This window comes from Sarcophilus harrisii, chromosome 4 (assembly GCF_902635505.1).
Source record: "Sarcophilus harrisii chromosome 4, mSarHar1.11, whole genome shotgun sequence".
Taxonomy (NCBI): Eukaryota; Metazoa; Chordata; class Mammalia; order Dasyuromorphia; family Dasyuridae; genus Sarcophilus; species Sarcophilus harrisii.
In genome coordinates, this window is record NC_045429.1 from 360,654,288 (window position 1) to 360,675,918 (window position 21,631).

The window sequence follows — 21,631 nt, forward strand, 5'->3', positions numbered from 1 at the left end:
ATGGATTCTGAATTGGATTGCTATTTTATAGAAGACCCACAGGGTATACATTAGTTTAATGACTTTAAATGATTCAGTAGAAATGTTCTCACCTTATAAAGGCATCAGGGCTACAGTATTTTGTTAGACTCTTTAAATGGGATGGGATGATTGATTGATGGACTCAATTGACCCCCACCTTTGCACCATGAATGACTTTGGGGGAGTAACTGAAAGGGAAGCTCATATAGAGTTCTGCTCTGATCTAGCCTAGGTAGATACAGTCACAATGTGTCACTGGTAGGACTTGAATCGATTTATATGCAAAAATAGTTGCTAATTCTTATTACAGAGGCCTCTAGAATCCAACTAACTATTGTGGCACAGAGGTGCTTCAGATCATTTGGTACCTTGTAATACTCCTAATTGGTCTTTCTTCCTTAAGACTCTCTTCACTCTAATCCAGTCTCCACCCAGATGCCAAAGTGATATTCCTAAAGCACAGGTCTAACCACATCATACTCCAACTCAGTAAATTCCAGTGTTTCCCTATTAGTTCTAAGATCAAACAAATTCCTTTGTTTCATATTTAAAGACCTTCACATCCTGGCTCTCAACCTACCTTTCTAACTTTATCATACGTAATTCCTCCTAACACATTCTATCATCCAGATAATCTGGTCTCCTTGCTGTTTCTTATATAATATGATTCATTTTCCATCTGTGCTTTTGAGATTTTTACCTTTTCCTGGAAGACTTCTTCCTTATTTCCATTTCTTAGAATTCCTAGGTCCCTTCAAAATTCATCTTCAATACCTTCTCCTACCTGAAACCTCGCAGCTGTAACTTGGTGGCATCTGTTTATGTATTCCCAGCACCCATCACAGTGCCTGCAAAACGTAGGTGATTAGTAAGTGCTTATTTGGTTAATCAATTAATTAATTAATCTTGAAACAACTGGATAAATATGACCCCCTATCCTTCAGTTCTAAGAGATATACTTTAGTATGGCAGAGCATGAAAGAGTAGCTTGGACTGCTCACACTATACCATTGGGCCTACATTTCTAAGATCTCTCCTTCACATCCTTTGAGAGTTTTTTCCTTCAATAGCTATATCTTTTCCAGGTGAGAGATCTCACTACCTCCAGAGAATTGGATTTAGAGAGAGAGTATGGCTAGGGGATGGAGAAAGGATGGGGAGGAGGGAAGGTTTAGTGTTGTCTCCTACAAGTTGAATAGAGATGCTGATTGACCATTCAAATAGGAAACAAGAGAAAACTGATTACAGTTTACTAGGGGTGAGGAAGCTATCCCAGAGGCCCCTTAAAGAATCTTCTTTAGAAACAGCCTATGTCAAGTTTAATGACTTTCTTTTAGAAAACTGAACAAATTGCCAGGATGCTACTGATCAGATCTGGGGCAAGGCTTCTGGTGTTTGAGAATGTCCCATGTGATATCAGCAAGAAAAGCAGTTTTTTTTTCTCCAAGGGAAAAAGGAAGACATTTCCTCCCCCAGGCCATTCAAATTCTGTATCACATAATTACTGTGTGAGGTTGGGCACAGTTATTTAATCTCTGTCTCACTGTCCTCATCTATAAAATGGGAATAATAACAGTATCCACCTCCCAGAGTTTTTGTGAAGATCAAATGAGATAATATTTGTAAAGTGCTTTGCAAACTTTAAAATGCTATAAATAGAAATTTTAGTTATTATTCAAAGTTCAGGCCATTTTTTTTTCAGTAGGTCTTTATTGACCCTTCTAGATGGAGTTTCCTTTCTGGAACTATTTTGATTTTCTTATCTTAGACATTGTCTACCCCATCACTTAGCATCTTAAGGGGCTACTGCCAGACTAAGAAATTTATTTGTAGCCAGATGTGTAATTGAGGCTAGAAGTGGTTAGCACTACAGGCAAATCTGCTATTTGCTCTTAGTGAGCCCTTGCCTTTAGAAAGTGGGCACTCTCTTAGGTGGCCCAGGAGAGCTCCTAGCTCTTTCTCACCTATTTTCCTATTAGATAACAGGTTGATAAACTTACTTTTAGCCTGAGGGTAGAAAAACTGTGGCTTCAGCTTCAGAAATTTTATTTAAAAAATGAATAAATTCAAACCATAAGAATCCTTCTCTTTTGGTTTAAATTCCTGGCCAGGAGAAAGCCTAGAACTTTGTTCTGGGGTTGGTTCAAACTTTTTGTATCTCTCTGTATATAATAAAATGTTTCCTGTTCCTTTTCTCTCTTGTAGTCTCCCTGTTAGCACATAAGAAGATCCCCAAATTTAAAGATAGAATTTTATCTCACCAGCAAATTGAAACTAAAACAGAATTTATAAAAGTAAATTTAGAGAACAGAAAATGAATTTTGAATCAACTTTTGGCTTACTCAGAGAGCAAGGGCGAACAATTAAAGTATACTCAGCAAGTTTCATTCAGTCTATTCTAACCACACTTGGCAGGTGGTGGGTATAGTCCATAGAACCAAGGCAACTCAATACAAGATAGCAGGATCTCTTTCTTTTCTTTCCCCTCAGACTCTCTCTCTCTCTCTTCCTCTTCTCTCCATCACCTTCTAACACTTCTATTCTCTCTGTTTCTGTTTTCTTCTCAATGTCTGTGTTTCTCCCTTACATTTCCCAGAAATTCACATAGCTATTCTCTGAAAACTTTCTTCCTAAAGAGTCCGCCCAAATGTGCCACAAGTTTTATTATAGAAGTAATAGGGAATTGCTGCAGATTTTTGAGTGTGGGAATGTGATGATTAGTCCTGTGTATTAGGAAAATTGTTTTGGCAGTTTTCTGGAAGGTGAGTGGGAGAAAAAGATTAAAGATCGGAATATAGCAGAAAAGTCCAGGCAGCAACAAGTACTTAATTCTGGGGAAGTTTTATTCAATCACTTGTTCCTTCTCTGTCTCACACTGACATTCTCTATGGGTATCTAAAACTATGATTCAAGGACCCTGGCTGCTAATGTTTCTTTGGGATCATTTATCTATACAAAGGTTCATCCTACTGAGGTAGTATAATTCAGAACACATATTTTGTAGTGCTAGGATAATGTCGCATTTCCAAATATCTGCATATTGTGGGAGGGTTTAATAATTAACTGTAGCAATAATATGTAGGGTTTTTTTGTGGGGGGAGAGGAAGAGACTTCACATACTACAAAGAGGTATTCAAATAGAGATAGTAACTCATAATTCTTGGGGAAGCATCAAGTACAATGGCCTTGGATTCAATAGTGACTCCTGGTTCTAACACTTAGCTATAATATTCTCAACAAGTTACTTAACATCATTATGATACAAAATGGAATTAGTGATATTCACATTTCCAAAGTTGTTACAGGGAAATTTTTTTTTTTTGCAAAACTTAGAGAAATATATCAACGTGAGCTTACTATTATTTCTTTTCCTTAGCTAACGATAAGGGGGAAATGCCTAACCTCTTTTGGACTATAATTAGGTCTGCCAGTTTAGTTCAGTCTGTAGAGAAGAGACAGGGATGGCTGGGATCACATATTCAGGATGAAGGAGCAAATTCATCTAGTTCAAAGTTCCCTTATGCTTTGGTAACTTAAAACTTCATTAAGATTTTTAGCACACCCTGTATTTTGGATAAGTTTCTGTAAATGTTATTCCTCTTAAAATGTAAACCCCTTGAAGATAGGGACTACCTTCATTTTAGTCTTTGAAAGCTCCATATCTAGCACAGCACCTGAAACATGGTAAGTGCTTCATAAATGCTTGTGGTATTGTTTTGTCTTCCCTATTATCAGTTCACTGTCTTCTATTTATAATCCCTTTCAGGAGAGTTTATTGCTTTTCAAATAAGGGGAAAAACAACTGTTCCAATAAGCAGAAGGTATTTTCTGTTGCTTCAGGGAGGAAGTAGATGTAAGGAACCTTCTTCTATCTTAAAACTAGGTTCCTGATAACAGCCAGGAGATTTGGGACCCTAGTTTTGAGTAGATGCTGCCCTCAGGTGGCAAGAGAGACTGATGCACCGAGTATACATAATGGTTTTTTGGATTACAGCTGCCTGGATAGTGGATTTTCTTGAGAATGGGATAATTAATGACATCATCGTTGCCTTGGGGCCTACATACAGGTGGCTCTCCCTGTCATAGATAGAGATGTTGTGGAATCGTTTAAGAATGATTTCTTAGAGCCCATTAAAGCTTATAATAGAGAAAAACTAGTAAAAGCAGCAACAGAGAAGAGGACAGTGTCAGGGGATTGAAGAATATAGAATGAATTACTTATCAGTTATAGGCTATCATTAGGTTCTGAGATCCTCTCATCCTGTATTAATTAGTTAATATCTCATTTCAAAGCAGGAGTTTTTAACCACAAACTTGTGTTTGGCTTTTGGTTTTTAAATTTTTGATAATTGTATTTCAGTATAATTGGTTTCTTTTGTAATTATTAGCATTTTATTTTATTTGCATTTATTTTATGCATTTGAAAACAGTCTGAGACAGGGACCATAAGCTTCATCAGTTTGTCTAAGGGGATCCTAACACAAAAAAGGTTAATAAATCCCTCTGCTAGATGTTGCTACGATGTGGATTTTTTTTTTACACTCTGCTGCCCCCTCATGGTTCTCTCTCTGCCTACATACAGCCTGTCTCCATTCCTGTTGATAGTCCCAAAACGATTCTCTCTGTCTTTTTCTCTTTGTCTCTCTATCTCTCTCTTTATCTCTGTCTCTCTCTCTCTTTATCTCTGTCTCTGTCTCTATCTCTCTGTCTCTTTGTCTCTCTCTGTCTCTGTTTGTGTCTCTGTCTCCATCTGTATCTCTGTCTCTGTGTACCTCTCCACCCTCTCTGATTCTCACACATATATATGTGAAAAAACCCAAAGAAGATTAAGTGATGAAAGTATTGTGGGTTGGGGAAAGGAGGATAAAGGATAATGGATAGAACAGAAGAAAAAGGCTCAGGGTTTTGGGGAAAGAAAGGAGCAAATGGAAAGTTCACATGAAACCCTTAAACTGGAAGGAATTGCTTCAGCCCAAAAGTCTTAAGATAAGGATCCTATAGACAGCTCTCTGATTTCATTTCAACAGTAACTTCCCAGGATCGATGCCATTATTTCTTATAGGTGTACCCACAGTATCTTTTGGACAACAACAATAATAATATACCTCTGCAAGGCATTTTAAGATTTAAATAACATTTCCCTCACCAAAGAAAGTCTTGTAAAATGCATAGTCTATTATTGCAGGGCAGAGGGTTAGGGTTAGGCGGGTTGTTATAGATGGATTTGTGCAAGTATTACCCAGGTATTATCACAGCTAGGACTTAAGGTGACTGAGATTTACAGATTACAAATGCTGGAAGTGATCCTAAAGATGGATGATCTAAGCTAAGGTTCCATTTTTCAGAAGAGAACACTGAGACTATGCCCAAGATTAAAAACCTAGCTACTTAGAGAGTTATGGCTGAAACCCATCTCTTCCTACTTCTGGTCATTTGTTTTTAATACATTCTGCTTCCTGGGACTTAGACAAAGTGAAGTTATGGAATAACAGAAATTTATAGTTGAAAAAGATCTTAGAAATAGTCTAATCTAACCCTAATCTGAATCTCGAGTTCCCTGACCTCCTGGTACTTGGCATTAAATTCTATCTCTTGGTAACCTGGTGCTTTGGGGAATGTTTAGGTCCCTACTTCTTTATACCTATTTTGAGAAGCCATCCTTAGCTTTGGGATCTATTTCTCAGAGTGGGTAGCCTTGTTTGGGAAAGGTATTACATATCAGGCAGGCTGCAATGTCAGACACTCAGTCTTTTGGGGGCAAATTCTCCAAAGGCTCTGCCTAGTTTCAAAAGGATTGAACTGCCTTAAGTATGGAGGGGAAACTCTTTTTGTGCAATGGGCATTATAATCCAATCTATCATTTGTGTTCAATCACTTGCAGCTCTCTTGCCAAAGCTGATCAACCACAAATAAATAATGGGAAGCTGGTTGGAATACTAAAGATGGAGGTGAGGGATTCAAAATTCATTCAGCTAACATTTATTAAGAATATATTATATTCACAAGATAACTGTATAAATATGTATACATATATGGTATTTAACATATACTTTAATATATTTAACAGGTATTGGACTACCTGCCACCTACGGGAAGGGAAGGGGGGAAGAAGGGGAGAAAATGGAATAGAAGTTTTTGCAAGGGTCAGTGTTGAAAAATTACCCATATATATGTTTTGTCAATAAAAAGCTATAATAAAAAATATATTGGGTTCAAGACACCTGTTTGGACCCTTCCCACACCCAGGGAATGAGTGGATAATATGAAGAACGGTGAATTTATTGTCAGAATCCATGGATTCAAAACTTTACTGGGCTACTCACTACCTAAATAACTTTAGATCTCTTAACCTCTATGTAACTTCAGCTTCCTTATCAATGAAATGAGGGAGGTGGATTAAATGATCTCTAAAGATCTTTCTGGCTCTGTGTGCCTATTACCTAGGATCCTATGACAAGTCAAAATTCCCACCTTTTTTTAGTTTGAGTTAAAAGCAGAGGGATATATTTGAGGGATGGAAATACCCTGGAAATGATGGAAATTTCTTTTTTTAAATAATATTTTATTTTATTTTTATCAATTACACATAAAAGTAATTTTTAACATTCTTTTTAAAAAAGAGTTCTAAATTTTTCTCTTCCTGCCTCACCTTTCCCATACCTAAAATGGTAAGCAATTTGATATAGGTTACATATGTACAATCATCTAAAACATATTTCCATATTAATCTTGTGAAAGAATAGACCCCCCCCCCCACACACACACACATGAACAACAGTATGCTTTGATCTGATAGCAAAACTCTCAAACTAGTTCATGATTGCACTCTGTTCCTTACATTTTCATTACAACAGGCAGGACACATTCTCATCCTGTGGATTAATGAAAGGGATTTTGGGTTACCAGGCATCTAACATAAGACTCCCAGAGAACATGACTCCTGAGGAAAGGTACAGTGGAATTAGGAGAGGGCTGGCTTCAGAATGAAAGGACCTGGATTAAATCTTAGATTTGCTACCTACTAAATGTGTCACCTTGAAGAAGTCATTTGATGTCTATGAGCCTCATTTTCTTCTTCTATGAAATGTAAATGGGATAGATGACCTCTACATCAGAATTTGACATCTATGTTTCTATGACCTTTTGTCAATGAAAGAGAGGATAAGAGTGTACTTGAAAGTCGAGCTTGCTCACCTGGAAAATATAGGCTCCCCAGGAGACCACTGCAAAGCTCCAAATGTTCCCTCAGAGCTGTATTCTACAAAAAGGTTTCTAAATCAAAATGCTACTTTTAATTTTAATTTATATTTCATTTACATAAAGAACACTTCAAAGAGAATGCCAGAGGGGCAAAATCAGCATTGAATATAATGTAAAAAATGAATTTGTCCATTTTGAGTGTTGTCAAATGAACTATTAAATTGGGAGAGAGGGTACTCTGCTTAGATTGGTGCTTTGAAATCATTCAGGAGAAGATACTTCCAATTCTCTTCAAGGAAGTATCAACTGGGACAAGTGCTCTGGGGCAGGATAAAGAATAGAGGATGAAGAGGTAAGGAATATCTTTGGAGAGAGTAGGGTCATTCTTGAAAGAGCAAGCATAGACTTCTTTCTCCCAATTTTAAAAGATCAAATGTAGCATCATTGCTGGATGAGATCTCATCTGGGATGGTTTCCTAAGTTTCCCATTTCTCTTTTTTTTTTTTGGTGCAAGGCAATTGGGGTTAAGTGACTTGCCCAGAATCACTCAGTTAGTAAATATTAAATGTCTGAGGGTAAATTTGAACTCAGGTCCCTCCTTACTACAGGACTAATCCTCTATCCATTGAATTTCGCAGTTTTCAAGGCATCAATATTGACTTGCATGCAAAACCAGATGGACTCTTAGATTCCTGCACTTCAGGAGGCTCACTCTGCTGACCTTGCAAAAATTACAAGGTTATAGACTTCAGATCTTTCCTCTAAGAACAGGGCAAATAATTAATTAATTTATTTAATTTTGGACTCTGACGAGCCTTGATGCCTTTTCTTGTTTTTTTAATTTAAATTTTTTTATTTTCTCCAGTTACATGTAGAACATTTTTTGTTGTACACGTGCATTCATTTTTTACATATTTCCATAGAATCATGTTGGCAGAGAAAAATCAGAACAAAAACAAAAAACCATGAGAAAAAAAAACAAAAAAAAAAATGAACATAGCATGTGTTGATTTACATTCAGTCTAAATAATTTTCTCTCTGAATGAGGATAATGTTTTCTATCCAGAATTTATCAAGATCGCCTTGGATTGCCTTGGGAACTGCTGAGAAGAGCCAAGTCTGTCATAGTTGATCACTGCACAATCTTGCTGTTGCTGTGTACAATGATGAGGAAAACTGCCTGCATGATTTTAAAAGTGAGAGGAGATGGGTGAAGAAAAGGTTATGCTGAAGAAGGGCTCAATGTAGAGGACAGATTGACTATAAGACCCAAAGGTCAAACAGAAATAAATGCAAGAGTTTCCAGCAAGTGTACAACGGTCACCCAGAAGTGCAGAGTTCTAATGTTGGAAGGAGTCTCAGCTACAATTTGTCCAACTTATTCTTGAATAAGAATCTTCTTTACAACTTCTCTGATCCAACTTTCCCAGCTTACCTATTGTTGACAATTTACAGTGAAAGGAAATCTATCACTTCAGGAAGTCTACTCCACTTTCTGGCAGAAATTATGACGAATATTGTATTATTGCTCTTATTATGTTGTAAATACATTGTAAGTTATGCCTTATAACTCTGTGAGATAAGTGTCTATTTTACAGATGAAGAAATTGATCCTAAGAAAGGTTTGTGACTTGTTCAGTATCATACAGCTAAGAAGCAACTGGAGACATTAGACTTGGAGTCAGGAAGAGCTGAGTTCAAATATGGCCTCAAATACTTATTAGCTATATAACCCTGGGGAAGGCACTTAATCTCTGAGGACTGAATTGAACTCAGGCTTTCCTCAGATCCAAAGCTGTATTCACAAGACTACACAGTTGCCTATATGGAGTCTGCTTATCTTAAACTGTTGTGCTACAGTCTCCTCTAATTGTTCTGCCTCAGTTTCCCTAAATTTTTCTGCCTCAGTTTCTCCAATTTTTCTGGCTCAATTCCTCCTGGTATCAACCCCCCTTTTCTGCTCATTAGAACTGAGATAATTAGGGCTGTGGAGATCTGGCATTTCAAAAGATAAAACACCAGATGTCCTATCTCAAAAACCTAATTGGTATTTCTAAGTTTCAGACTTCCTGGCTCTACTTGGACAACTCCTAAGTCCTCCCAATTTGTAAGAATTTATGGATCTACCCCCAACCTGTCAGAACCGGATTGATGGTCCCTATCTGGAGATTCCCACACACCAGAGTTTGGATTCCACCCCCTACCCCACCTTTGTGTACTTGCGCTTAGAGCCATATATATATATATATCATTGAGAACCCACATTCACTACTGGATGTTTTGAGACATCAGCCCTGGGTGCATCATACCCCCAGCAAATCTCTCCCTCTCAGAAATCCAAATAAAATATTAAAAACTATCTAATTTCTATTTTGCCTCAATTTCTTCAGCATTACAAAATCAGTACATTTGAAAGAGACCTCAAATTCCTTGGCAGTTCTGAATATAAAACAATGCTATGGCCCTTCAGACTTAGCTCTTTGGCTCAAGGTAGATAATTTTCCTGAAACCATTAGTTATGCTGTTTTGCTTCTCAGGAAAAAGAATTTCTCAAATGAGCAATCAGGTGATTTGTACATTTTTTTTGTACTATTGATGGTTTATATTTCTTCCATTCACCTCCAAACTTCTCTACTCGAAAAGTCTTTCTAGACTTTGCCACTATGCAGCTTTAACAGCTATCTTACCTTGGATCATCTATCCTCTCTTGGGGTCTTCTTGCCCTAGAACATCCCATCACCATGCTAGCCGGTTCTCCCTTTGGTGATCTCCCTTCTCTGTAGCTCAACTTCTATAACATGACCTCATCCAGGTATCTTGTCTTGTCTTCCCATTCCCCATCCCCCCTTCTTTCACAACTCCCTTCTCCCTATATATTCACATTGCTAAGCTCTCTTTTGTGTATTTTCTTGCAATATTATAATGTAAGCTTCTTCAGAGCAGTCACTATCTTCTTTTTCTGTTTTCATATCTCCAAGCACTAGCTCGGTGCCTGACAAACAGCAAGCACTTAATAAATAATGATTTTTTTACCTTGCCTTTTCTTATGGGTTATGAACAAATGCTAGTTAGAGGAATGTAGAGCTGTTTTTGTTTCTTTGACATATAGAACTGGTCTATCCCATCAGGTAAAAAGGTTGAGAAGGAAGTTAGGATTTAGGCTTAAAATTAGGAGGCACTTAAGTATTCACACATAATAACTATCTTGAGATTTGAAAAGACTTTAATATACATTATTTCATTTGATTTTTTGTGCTCAATCAGTAATTTTTATGTGTCAGAATGACCCAGGGTAGAGCACAGGATTTGAAACCTCTGGAAGACAGTGTCTAGGTATAGATCACATTTAACTCTTAGTCCTTACCTGTGCCCTTTGGAACTAAGTTGAAGTTTCTATTTTCAGGTAGCATGAAGTTCAAGTCAAGCATTGCTCTGGATAGTCTTTCTAAATAAGAGAAAACAAGATTCTGAATTTTTAAAAAAAGGTTTTTTCCTTTAGGAATTTCCTAATCACAAATCTAAGCATTCAAAGGAATTTTAGAGGTCCTCTGGTCCCTCTGTTCCCCTAATGAAGCAGGGTGGAAGAGTGAAAAGAATGTTAATTTTGGATCAGGAGGCCTCAGTTCAAATCCCAGTTCTGATGCTTATTATACAACCCTGGGCAAGTCCTTTAATCTCACAGTTTCTGTTTTCCTCATCTTCAAAACAGAATTAGTAATATTTGCACTATAGTTTTCATAGGATTAAAGTGAAATACAGGTGGCACGGTGGATAGAACACTGAATTTAGAATCTGGAAGACTCATTTTCATGAGTTCAAATCTGACCTCAAATACTTGTTGGTTGTGTGACTCTGGCAAGTCACTTAATGCTATTTAAAATGAACTGGAGAAGGAAATGGCAAAGTACTCCAATATCTCTTTCAAGAAAACCCCAAATGGGGTCATAAAGCGTCAGAAATAACTGAACAACAAATTAGTTATTACTACCACTTCTGCAGCTTCCCTGAAAGATAGACACAAAATCTTACTGGATCATTTCTAGTGTCAATAAATTCTAGTGTCAGTGTGTGAAGCAGTTACTGGATATTTCTAATTATATTTTTAAATAACATTTTCTGATGAGTACACCTTTTTGTAACATCTACAGTATGGAATAAGTCTGTTCTCTCTTATATGGTGGCTTTCATTCAGGATTCAGGATCATGGAATTATGTCATTGAAAAGATTTTGGAGATTACCCAGTCAAACAATTCCTATTTAGTTATTCAAGAACCCCTTGGCGGTTTGAGACAATAGTCCAAAGGATTCATGCAAAAAAATTCTTTAATAGTGCTTTAAACAGTAAATAATTACAGAATATAATAAGGAGTATATTAAAATACCAAGAGGTTCAGGATTCTTTTATTTCAATGAGAAGAATTCATGGAACAAAAATGTTGAGAATCACTGATCTAATCTAAGCATTCAATTTACATATGAGAAAGCTGAGATTCAGAGAAAAGAAGGATTTGTACTTATTAAAAGTCACATAGGTATTAAAGTTGACAGAGCTAGGATTCAAATACAAGTGCTTTCATTCTAGAGTCAATTTTATTTTATTTATGTCACATCATATTGTCTGAGACTATTAGTCTACTCTCCTGAACTATCAATCAATCAATAAGAATTTTTTAAACATCGACTATGTACTTGGTATATAACAGGCATATGGCACATTTGGTATTTGATGTTTAGGATATGCTTGTTCATTATTTACTGTCAAACACCTGTGTTTTGTGGTAGGGGACTAAAGAAACAAAAATGAAATATTTCCTGTCCTCAAGTAGCTAACATTCTATCAGGAGAGATAAAATGCATAGAACATAAATAAATATATTTACAACATATTGAATCAGATTGAACTTTCATGAGACTCTATCTTATTCCTTTTTTGCTTTTCTGATAGCATCTCACCTTAAAAGCTTTTGGGTATGTAGTTTTACTTAAGATGGGTATTGTCCTTGAAGGCAATAATAATACCAGTTAGCATTTAAATTCTGTAATGTTTGTAAAGCACTTTACATATATTTTATTTGATCCTTACAATAACTTTGGGAGACAGGTTCTACTATAATTCTCATTTTATAGATGAGGAAACTCAGGCAACAGAGATTAAGGGCCTAGCTTACAGTCACAGAGCTGGTAAATGACTTATTTGTGTTTTGAACTTTGGTCTTCCTAACTTGAGATTCAGTGCTATATATGTACTGTGTCACCTAATTGTTTCATGAGATAAACTCATAGAGACCTTCTGTGAAAATATAGATTTTTTTAGTTTCCCTCATCCTCCAGATTGAGTTTGCTAGTCCTTGGCAGGAAGATGCTAACCAGATTCAAGCTGTTTCTTGAGCCATTTGTTAATGATGTTGAAAGAGGGATTCTTTCACCCATTCCTAGGGTCACAATGTCCTGGGTGGATGGAAGCTCCAGAAATTTCTCTCTCTATCTGTGTCCTCTCCAGGACACCCAAATAAAATTCTACTGGCTCACTTAGAACTCCAAGAAAGTGGAAGGGCAACTTTCCTTACTGCCGATTCAGCAGCTCCTGACAGCTTAAACGTAATAGGATGCTTGGAGACAAAGAAGCCCAATCCCTTTCTTTGCCAAGTGGCTCAGCTTTTTCCAGGTTCTTTTTCCAGGTTAATGGCATTAGGCACTTCAGGGACTCCCAAAACTCAGTTTGTGCTCCTGTATTGTCCATTTTACCTACCTATGAAAGACAGAATTAGCTTCCAAATTATAATTCCTTCTGAATTATAATCATAAACCCACAGAATGTTAGAGTTTGAAGGAAACTTCCTATTCATCTAACCCAGTTCTCTCATTTTACTAATTATAATTGACATTTGCAAAACACATTAGGGATTGCAAAGTGCTTTAGATAGGGTCAAAAAATTGAGAACTGGAATGATGCCAAATTTATGAAAATAAGAGCCATTCCTCAACTGAGAAATAGTTAAAAGATAGGAATAAGCAACTTTCAGAAGAAAAAAATATCAAATAAATCAAAGTCATATAAAATGCTCTAAATCACTATTGATTAATATAAATTAAAACAACTCTGAGGTACCACCCCATACTATCAAGTTGGCTAATACGACAGAAAAGGAAAAATGATAAATATTGGAGGATGTGAAGAAATAGATACATGAAAGCATTGTGGGTGGAATTATGTACTAGTCCGACCATTTTAGAGAACAATTTGGAACTATACCAAAGGGCTATAAAACTTTGACCCAGCAACACCACTACTAGATCTGTATTCCAAAGACATCAAAAAAGAAGAAAGGATCTATATATACAAAAGTATTTATAACAGCTCATTTTGTAGTGGCACAGAATTGAAAATTGAAGGGATGTCCATCATTTGAGGAATGGCTAAACAAGTTGTGGTATATGATTGTGGTAGAATATTATTATTCTATACAAAATGATCAGGATGGTTTTAAAAAAATTTGGGAAGAATTATATGAACTGAACTATCATTGAAGTGAGCAGAAACAGGAGAATATTGTACATAGTAAGAGCAATATTATAGTGATGACCAACTGTGAAAGACTTGACTATTCTGAACAAAGCAATGATCCAAGACAATCCATAGGGATTGCATGATGAAAAATACTATCTACCTCTAGAAAGATTTTTTTTTGGCTTGTTAAATGTTTTATTTTTTCTTATTATACATGCATATTAACTTTTTAACACATTTCTTTATGAATCACATGGAGAGAAAAATCAGAACAAAAGGGAAAAACCATGAGAGAAAAAAAAAACACTGAAAAAAGAAGTGAACATAGTACATATTGATTTACATTCAATCTCTATCTCTTTCTGGATGCAGATAGCATTTTTAATCTAAAATTCATTGGGATTGCCTTGGATTACTGAACCACCAAGAGGAACCAAGTCTTTTCATAGTTCATCATTGAACAGTCTTACTGTTATTGTGTATAAGGAATTATAATCATAAACCCACAGAATGTTAGAGCTTGAAGGAAACTTTCTATTGATCTAGCCCAGTTCTTTCATTTTACTAATCAAAACTGACATTTGAAAAAACAGATTAGGGATTATAAATTGCTTTAGACAGGGTGAAAAATTGAGAGCTGGAATGGAGTCAAATTTATGAAAATAAAAGCCATTCCTCAACTGAGAAGTAGTCAAAAGATATGAATTGGTCCTGCTTGTTTTGCTCAGCATCAGTTCATGTAAATCTTTCCAGGCTTTTCTAAAATCAGCTTATTCAAAATTTTAAAATAGAACAATAATAATCTATTACCTTCTAGAAAGAAAATTGATAAATTATGAGTGTACACTGAAGCACATTTCTTTGTTTCTTTCTTTTTTTGTGTTTATTGTTTATCTTGTTTATCTTCTGAATGGATGAGGAAAGATGAGAGGGAGAGAATATAAAACTCAAAATTTAAAAAAAATTGGGAAATATTTGACAAAATAAATAAAAATATAAATAAAAATGCATCAAAAAGGATAAGTGGCTACCTTAGATCACACGGGCAATAAGCGTTAGAAGTGGTCTTTGAGCTCTCATACTCTGACTTCAGTTAGTGATCTTATCATTGCAACATAAAGTCTCATGATTTCATTTGATATTCTCAACAACTCTGTGAGGTAGGTGCTATTATCATAATCATACCCCTCAGCTAGGGGCTCAAGGTCACACAGCTTCATGGCAAAGCCAAGACTATAAGCTGAGTTGACATTCATTTCCTTACTGCTTAGCACAGGACCCTTCACTCAGTTGGTATTTAGTAAATGTTTGTTGAATTGAATTTCAGTTAATCAAACTTTGTGCTGTACCCAGCAAATAGCTCTGCAGAGCTGTTCAAAGAACCTGTTTATTTTGTAAATGTGTATATTCATCAATATTATTCACTGAGTGCTCAATGTATCTATCCAAGAGCTGTCAGAGGCAGGAGAAGGAGGTTTACCCATCTGGAGAAGAAAGAATGATCTTTGGAGATTAAGGAGACAAAAGAATATGTAGTAGAGTTAGTGAAGCCAGTTAGTAAAGGGACCTATTAGTGAAGCAGAGTCAGCTATCTCCTGGGTATTTTTATGGCACAAAGAAGACCACATTTTTGGTTAGGAGGCAGATTGTTCAAGTTTATTTTTCACAGCTGCTCAGCTAGGGGTTTCATTACTTTTTCAGAAAAATTGATCCCAAAGTGTCAGTGAATATGATGGTATATTTATATAGTTACAGACAGCAAGCAGGCTTTAATGATGTCAGGAGCAGGAAGAGGAGAGGGGGCTTCAAGGATACATTTAGTGTTCACTCTGAAGCCCACAATCTTGGAAGCTGGCATTAAGCAGGAAGAGAGTTTGGAAAACATTATACATTTCAGCAGCCCAATTGAGATAAGGGCACCTGTGTGACTGTATGCATAAGGCAAATGGGGAGAAACAATGAGTCAATTATTTAAAAATGGGATCTAAACTTTTGAAAAGAAACATTTATATGAAACCAAGAAAAGGCAGATAGATGTCTAAGACAAACAATTTTGCCAATGTTGCAAGCTTGCATATAACAACAATTTTTCTCTTCCATCCCTTTTCATTACAATAAAGGAAAACACTTTCTTATATTAGACAGTGGTCCACATCTAAAACCTAAAGAAATAAAATAAATAGGAACACAGGAAAAGCAATGCTTCTCCACAAACACAATTAGAGTATTTTGGTCAGGAGGAGCCTCATAGATAATTTTCTAGACCAATCCATATTTGTATAATATAAAACAGTAGTATAAAATTCCAATAGAAATGGGGACCACTAAACCATGCATAAGGATCTCTGTGGGCCACATATTGACTTAGGTTTAAGATGTAAAATTATCTATATTTTAATATATTTTATCAAATATTTCTCAATTACATATTAATTTGGTTTAGGCTGCACTCCAGAAAATTGTAGGATCACTTACTAGGAAGTGTTTTAAAATTCTCAGGATAAATAGTTTTTAAGGTTATGTATAAAACCCTCCATGAGGGAAATTCAGTACCTCCAAAGGCATTCCACTTTTACATAACCCCATTTGTTAGGAAATCTTCCTCTTTCCCTCTTTTAATCATTGTTATTGTTTTTATGTTCTGAGGTTGATTCCTTTACAGTGACAGGTCTATGACAAGCTTTCAAAGTATTGAAGATAGCTATCATGTCCTCCTTTCCTCAAGTTTTCTCTTCTCCCAGATAAAAAACTCCAAGTTCCTTCTATAATAGATGACTGATTAAAGAGAACTCAGCACCAGGAACATAGTAATAGATTCTACCTGCTTCTAACTCATATGGTTGAGTTCGGTGAACTTGCTTCTAGCAGTACATGATGATATACAATGGAGAAACTCAGCTCTCAGCTTTGGAGAATGGTGCATTTATAAGCACCCTCATTTCCAGCTCAGAAACCAGTCAGAAAACTTTTCTTCACTACTTCCTAAGAAGACAAGAAGCAGTAAACAAACTTGCACATAACCTGAGAGCCAAAATGAACTCTTTTTCCTGAGGGAAAACAATCTTTAAGCCTCTCAGTGAGGAGAAAGGTCTTGGTCTCGAATTTTTCTACTTTGGCTACCATGGGGCCCATGAACACTTATGGCACTTATGTTTATTTATCATTGTTCTTTTTGCTCTTGGGTAAATGAATGTCAGAGAGAGAATGGACAATGTGATGACCTGGTGACTTTCAAAAATTGAGAAAATCTACCAGAGGTCCAGGAACCAGAGAGTTCATTTCAGAGTTTGCCTTATCAAATAAGGAGTCTAACCCTAAGGAACCTCTTGAAGGATTTAGTTCAGTAGTAGGCTGTAAGAAAGGACTGACCTCAGTTAGTGATTATGCCATACTCAGTAATGAATGTAATGAAGTGAATGTTCATAGCATCTACTTTAAGTTTGAGTCCTTCCTCTCCAGGAATCGAAGTGGTAAAGAAAATGTGCTCCAATTCAGTAGAATATTTTTGGAGTATACTTCATTATACATACACATACATATATGTATCTCTATATCTATCTATATCACATATATATCTATATAAAGATATATTTTCTATATCTCTATATACATGTCTATATTTAGAGATCTATATGTAGATATATTTACTATATATATTTATAGATACATATCTATATATAGATATATTTTCAGTAAATATTCCTTTGTGAAACTAATTCATGTCTGTAAGTTAAATAATATAGATTTCAGTCACTAGTGACTGAGTTTGGGGCAGTGAACACAACAGAATGGGAACTCAAGTCAGTAGCATTAGAAAAACCTCACTGCCCCTCTTATGCCACAGTCTCTTTGAACTATTCTAGCTCAGTTTCCCTCTACTAATTTCCCTTATTGTCCTGACTGAGTTTCCCTGAATTGTTCTATCTCAGTTTCCTTAACTGTTCTGCCTCAATCCTTTTAGTTATAAAACCCCACTATGGTCCATTAAAACTGAGGAGCATTTCCTCTAAGGTTATAAATTGTCAATGTGAGACTCAAGATGAGGGGTAGATCAGACTTCTTAACTCCTAACTCCTTCTGCCCTCAAGAATTTATGACACTATCCTTCTAAAATACTCCAAAAGATAAGACTATCCCGGATACCTCATTGACATCTCTACTTCTCTTTATTCAGACATCCTGACTCTGACTTTTAGTAAGAATTTATGGCCTCCCCCCCATCCTGACAGAACCAAATGGGTCTGTGAAGAAGTTTTCCACTTCTTTCCCCTTCTTTGTTTATAAAAGGTATATAAGGATTTGGGATTCTTCCATACATGGCTGGATACTTTGAGAATAGAGTCCTGTCCAGTCAATTATACTCTCCAATTAATAAAATATTAAAAACTCTCTAATCTCTCTCCTGCCTCAGTTTCTCCAGCATTATACCCCTTAGGAGGGAGGCTTAACCAAACATACTGAGGACCTGAACTGTTCATGATTTGGGAGAAGGGTCCCAATGATATAATTACTTTTCAATTGATGTTCATATGACATGGTTTTGAAATCTTTTGCCATTTTGGTCAGTCTTTTCTGTTTGTTCTATATCTTATCAATATTCTAAGATGTAATTCATTAAAGAAATGGTGTTGAGAATGCTTCTTTTATCTTATGTTTCCATTTATGTTTCTATTAAATGTTATTAATTTTTCTGTTTGTTTTTCTGTTGTTGTTTTTAACTTCGGATTAATTTACAGAGTAGAAACTGGATATCTAGTCCTGAGCTTGACTTGAGAAGGTTTCTGTTTTTTTCCCCTGGAATGGGGGTTCCACCCAAGCATATTTTCTTTCCCTGTAATATAATCCAATTCACAAAGGACTAGTATTGATTGGCACAGGGGTAATAAAGTGTTAAATTCAGTGTTGATAAGGCTATGGAGAAACAGACTTGTTAATATGGTTCTTGTTGAAATTGTAAATTGATGCAATTTCTCTGGAGAGCAATCTGGCAAAACAGAATAAGGGTTAAAAAACTTTTTATTCCCTTTGACCCAATGATACCATCACTAGGACTATACCCTAAGGATATAATTATAAAGAAAAAAATACCTAAGTATATAAAAATACTCATAGTGCTTTATTTGTAACAGCAAAAAACTGGAAGCAAATTTTCTGGTCAATGACTGGGGAATGGCTGAACAAACTGTGGTATATCAATATAATGGAATATTATTTCCCTATTAAAATGACAAATGGTAGGAATATAAAGAAATATAGAACAACAAAGGGAATAATGTAAAGCGAAGAAAACAGCTAGAAGGACAAGATGCCACATAAACAGCAACAACGACAAAACTTTATGTGTACACAGATGATCGATCAGAATGGGATCCAGAGTTAATAACTTGTTACTGTTATTGCTTTGTAGAAATATATGTTCTTTTAAAAATGTAAATAGTTCTCCTTATATGGTCATAATGGGTTTAATTCTTCCTTTACTTTCCTTGTTTGTATTTCTAGATATTGTTGCTAAATTTACAATAAAAAATTATTTAGAACTCTCCTCCCAAACAGTTCTTAAAAAGCTGCAAACAAACCAACCCCTGGCTTCTCCTCCCTGGGGACCCATGGGATTATAGTATCATAGATTTATAGCTTGAAGGGACCTTAGAGGATTTCTAGTTCAACGCTGTCATTTTATAGATGAGAAATATAAGTCTAAAGAGGTTAAGTGATTTCAAGGTCATAGAGTAGATGGCCCAAGACATTTGTGTATCCTTTGATTCTGAACCCGGTATTTCTGAGTGTAAGAGAACCTAGAGGATCCCTGTAAAGGAAGGAGCTGTTTTTTCTTTTGTTTTGTTTTTGTGAATTGTCCTATTTCCCATTTGTGTTTCATTATTTGTATCTTATGAGATGTGCAGTTGAAGAAAAGAGTTAGGTAGTAAATGATTAATAGGAATGTGAATTTGTTATTTGTTTTCAGAAAGTTCCTAATTCAATTCAATTCAATCTGACAAGAATTTTAGTAAGTACCCACCACAATGTGTCTGGCTGTATGGTAACCACTAAAGACACAGGGACAAAAAATGAAATGGTCCTTGCTCATTATAAAGGCAGGTTCCTCTTGTCTTTCAGGGATTGTATTAAAGACAAATGAATGAGCTCAATAGAGTCTGGTTGGGTGAGCTGCCTAAAATCAACTTATTCACACTGGAATGTTTAAAAATGAAGATGTCATTATTTTTCTAAGGCCTCCTAATTAGGGAACTGGGATGAGGAGAATCTCAAATCCCCTAAGAGACATTTAGGTGATTCAGTGGAGAAATCATTGGGCCTGATGTTGGGAAAACCAGGATTCAAATTTGACCTGTGATATTTACTAGCTGTGTGATCCTGGGCAAGTCATATTACCACTGAATGCCTCAGTTTCTTCAACTTGTAAAATGGGGATAACAATAGCACCAATCTCACAGGGTTGTTGTACGGATTAAATGAGATCATACTTATATAGTACTTAGCACAATGCTTGACACACGGTTGGTATATAATAAAAGTTTATTTCCTCCCTTCCCCTAAGGGGAGAAAAAGTATGAAAAAATTATTTTCTTCACACAAAAGAAATGCTAAAAACAAAAAGGTTCTCACAAGTATTCTTTGACAGAAAGCTTAACATTCAGCAATAGTAACATGCTTACTTTACATACTCCTAGAGGTTGATACTCAAAATATCAAGACATGTTGAAGTTTCCAGAACTACTGAGTGAGAATTTTACATTTTACCATGGTTCTGCACCCTTCAGTCAAATCCTCCAGGTCCATATTTTCTGGCAAGCTGTCCAAGGAATTGAGCTCTTTCTACCGGCAGTGTAAATTTTCTAATGCAGCAACATTACCTTGTGCAATACAACTCTAAGGATCCCAACCTCTTAAGATATGATGTCTCTGGTCCCCTGTTTGGTCATCTATATTCAGGAGAGGAAATACAAAGTAGAAAAGTAAATAGCTATAGAGGAGTCTATGACTTCATTCTTCTAGGTCTGTTTCCCATTATACAGCTCTGGTATATGTAAGGGCTAGACAATACCCATTATAGTTAGAACTGGCTGCTGAGACTAGCTAGCTTGCTGATGCAGCATATCTATAATTCTACCTTCTTTATCCAGAACAGTCCCTTATGATTAATTTCTAGAGATTCACCTTTTGCTAGTAGTCCATGTTCCTTGATCGTGTTATTCTACTATTGACTTAAGAGCTGATAGAGTAGGTTTTTTTGTCCGAAAGTCCTAGGTAAAACCAGGTTCCCTTGTAATTCTTGACCTTTGACAGGTACACATATCCCACTGTTCATCTGGGTCATGCTCCTTCTCCATAGTATGCTGTCCTGTGGTATGGTTGAGGAGGGTTACTTGTGACTCTGCCCTTGACTGAATTGGTGCTCATTTGTCCAGAAGCCTGGCTATGAGTATAAACAATCCATTCTGTGTAGCTGAGTATTATTCACCCAAAGCCCATCCTACATTTGCAGAACAAAAGGCAACTAGGAACCCCAAGAACCAGCCTCAGCTAGTGTAACCAAGTGCCTGTTTTAGCAGACTTTTGAGAATAGTATGTATGGGGTGGTGAGAGAGCACTCTCTCTTCTCACCTCTCACTAGAAAAGGTTAAAGAATTCTTATATAATCTACAGCCAAGAAGAGAGGATGATCACTTCTATTTATAGAACCATTGAGTCATTACCAATTTTTCCTTAGTGGCCTGTAAGAATGGTATTTTAACACCCCAAAGTACTCCTGCAATCCCTCCAATTTTCTAGGGGAGCTACAATGCATATTCCCTGAGAAGCTCTTTGTTACATTTGTATTCATTCTTATCTCCTGCTATATTTGTAAATAAATGCTAACAGCAACAAAAAAGATACAC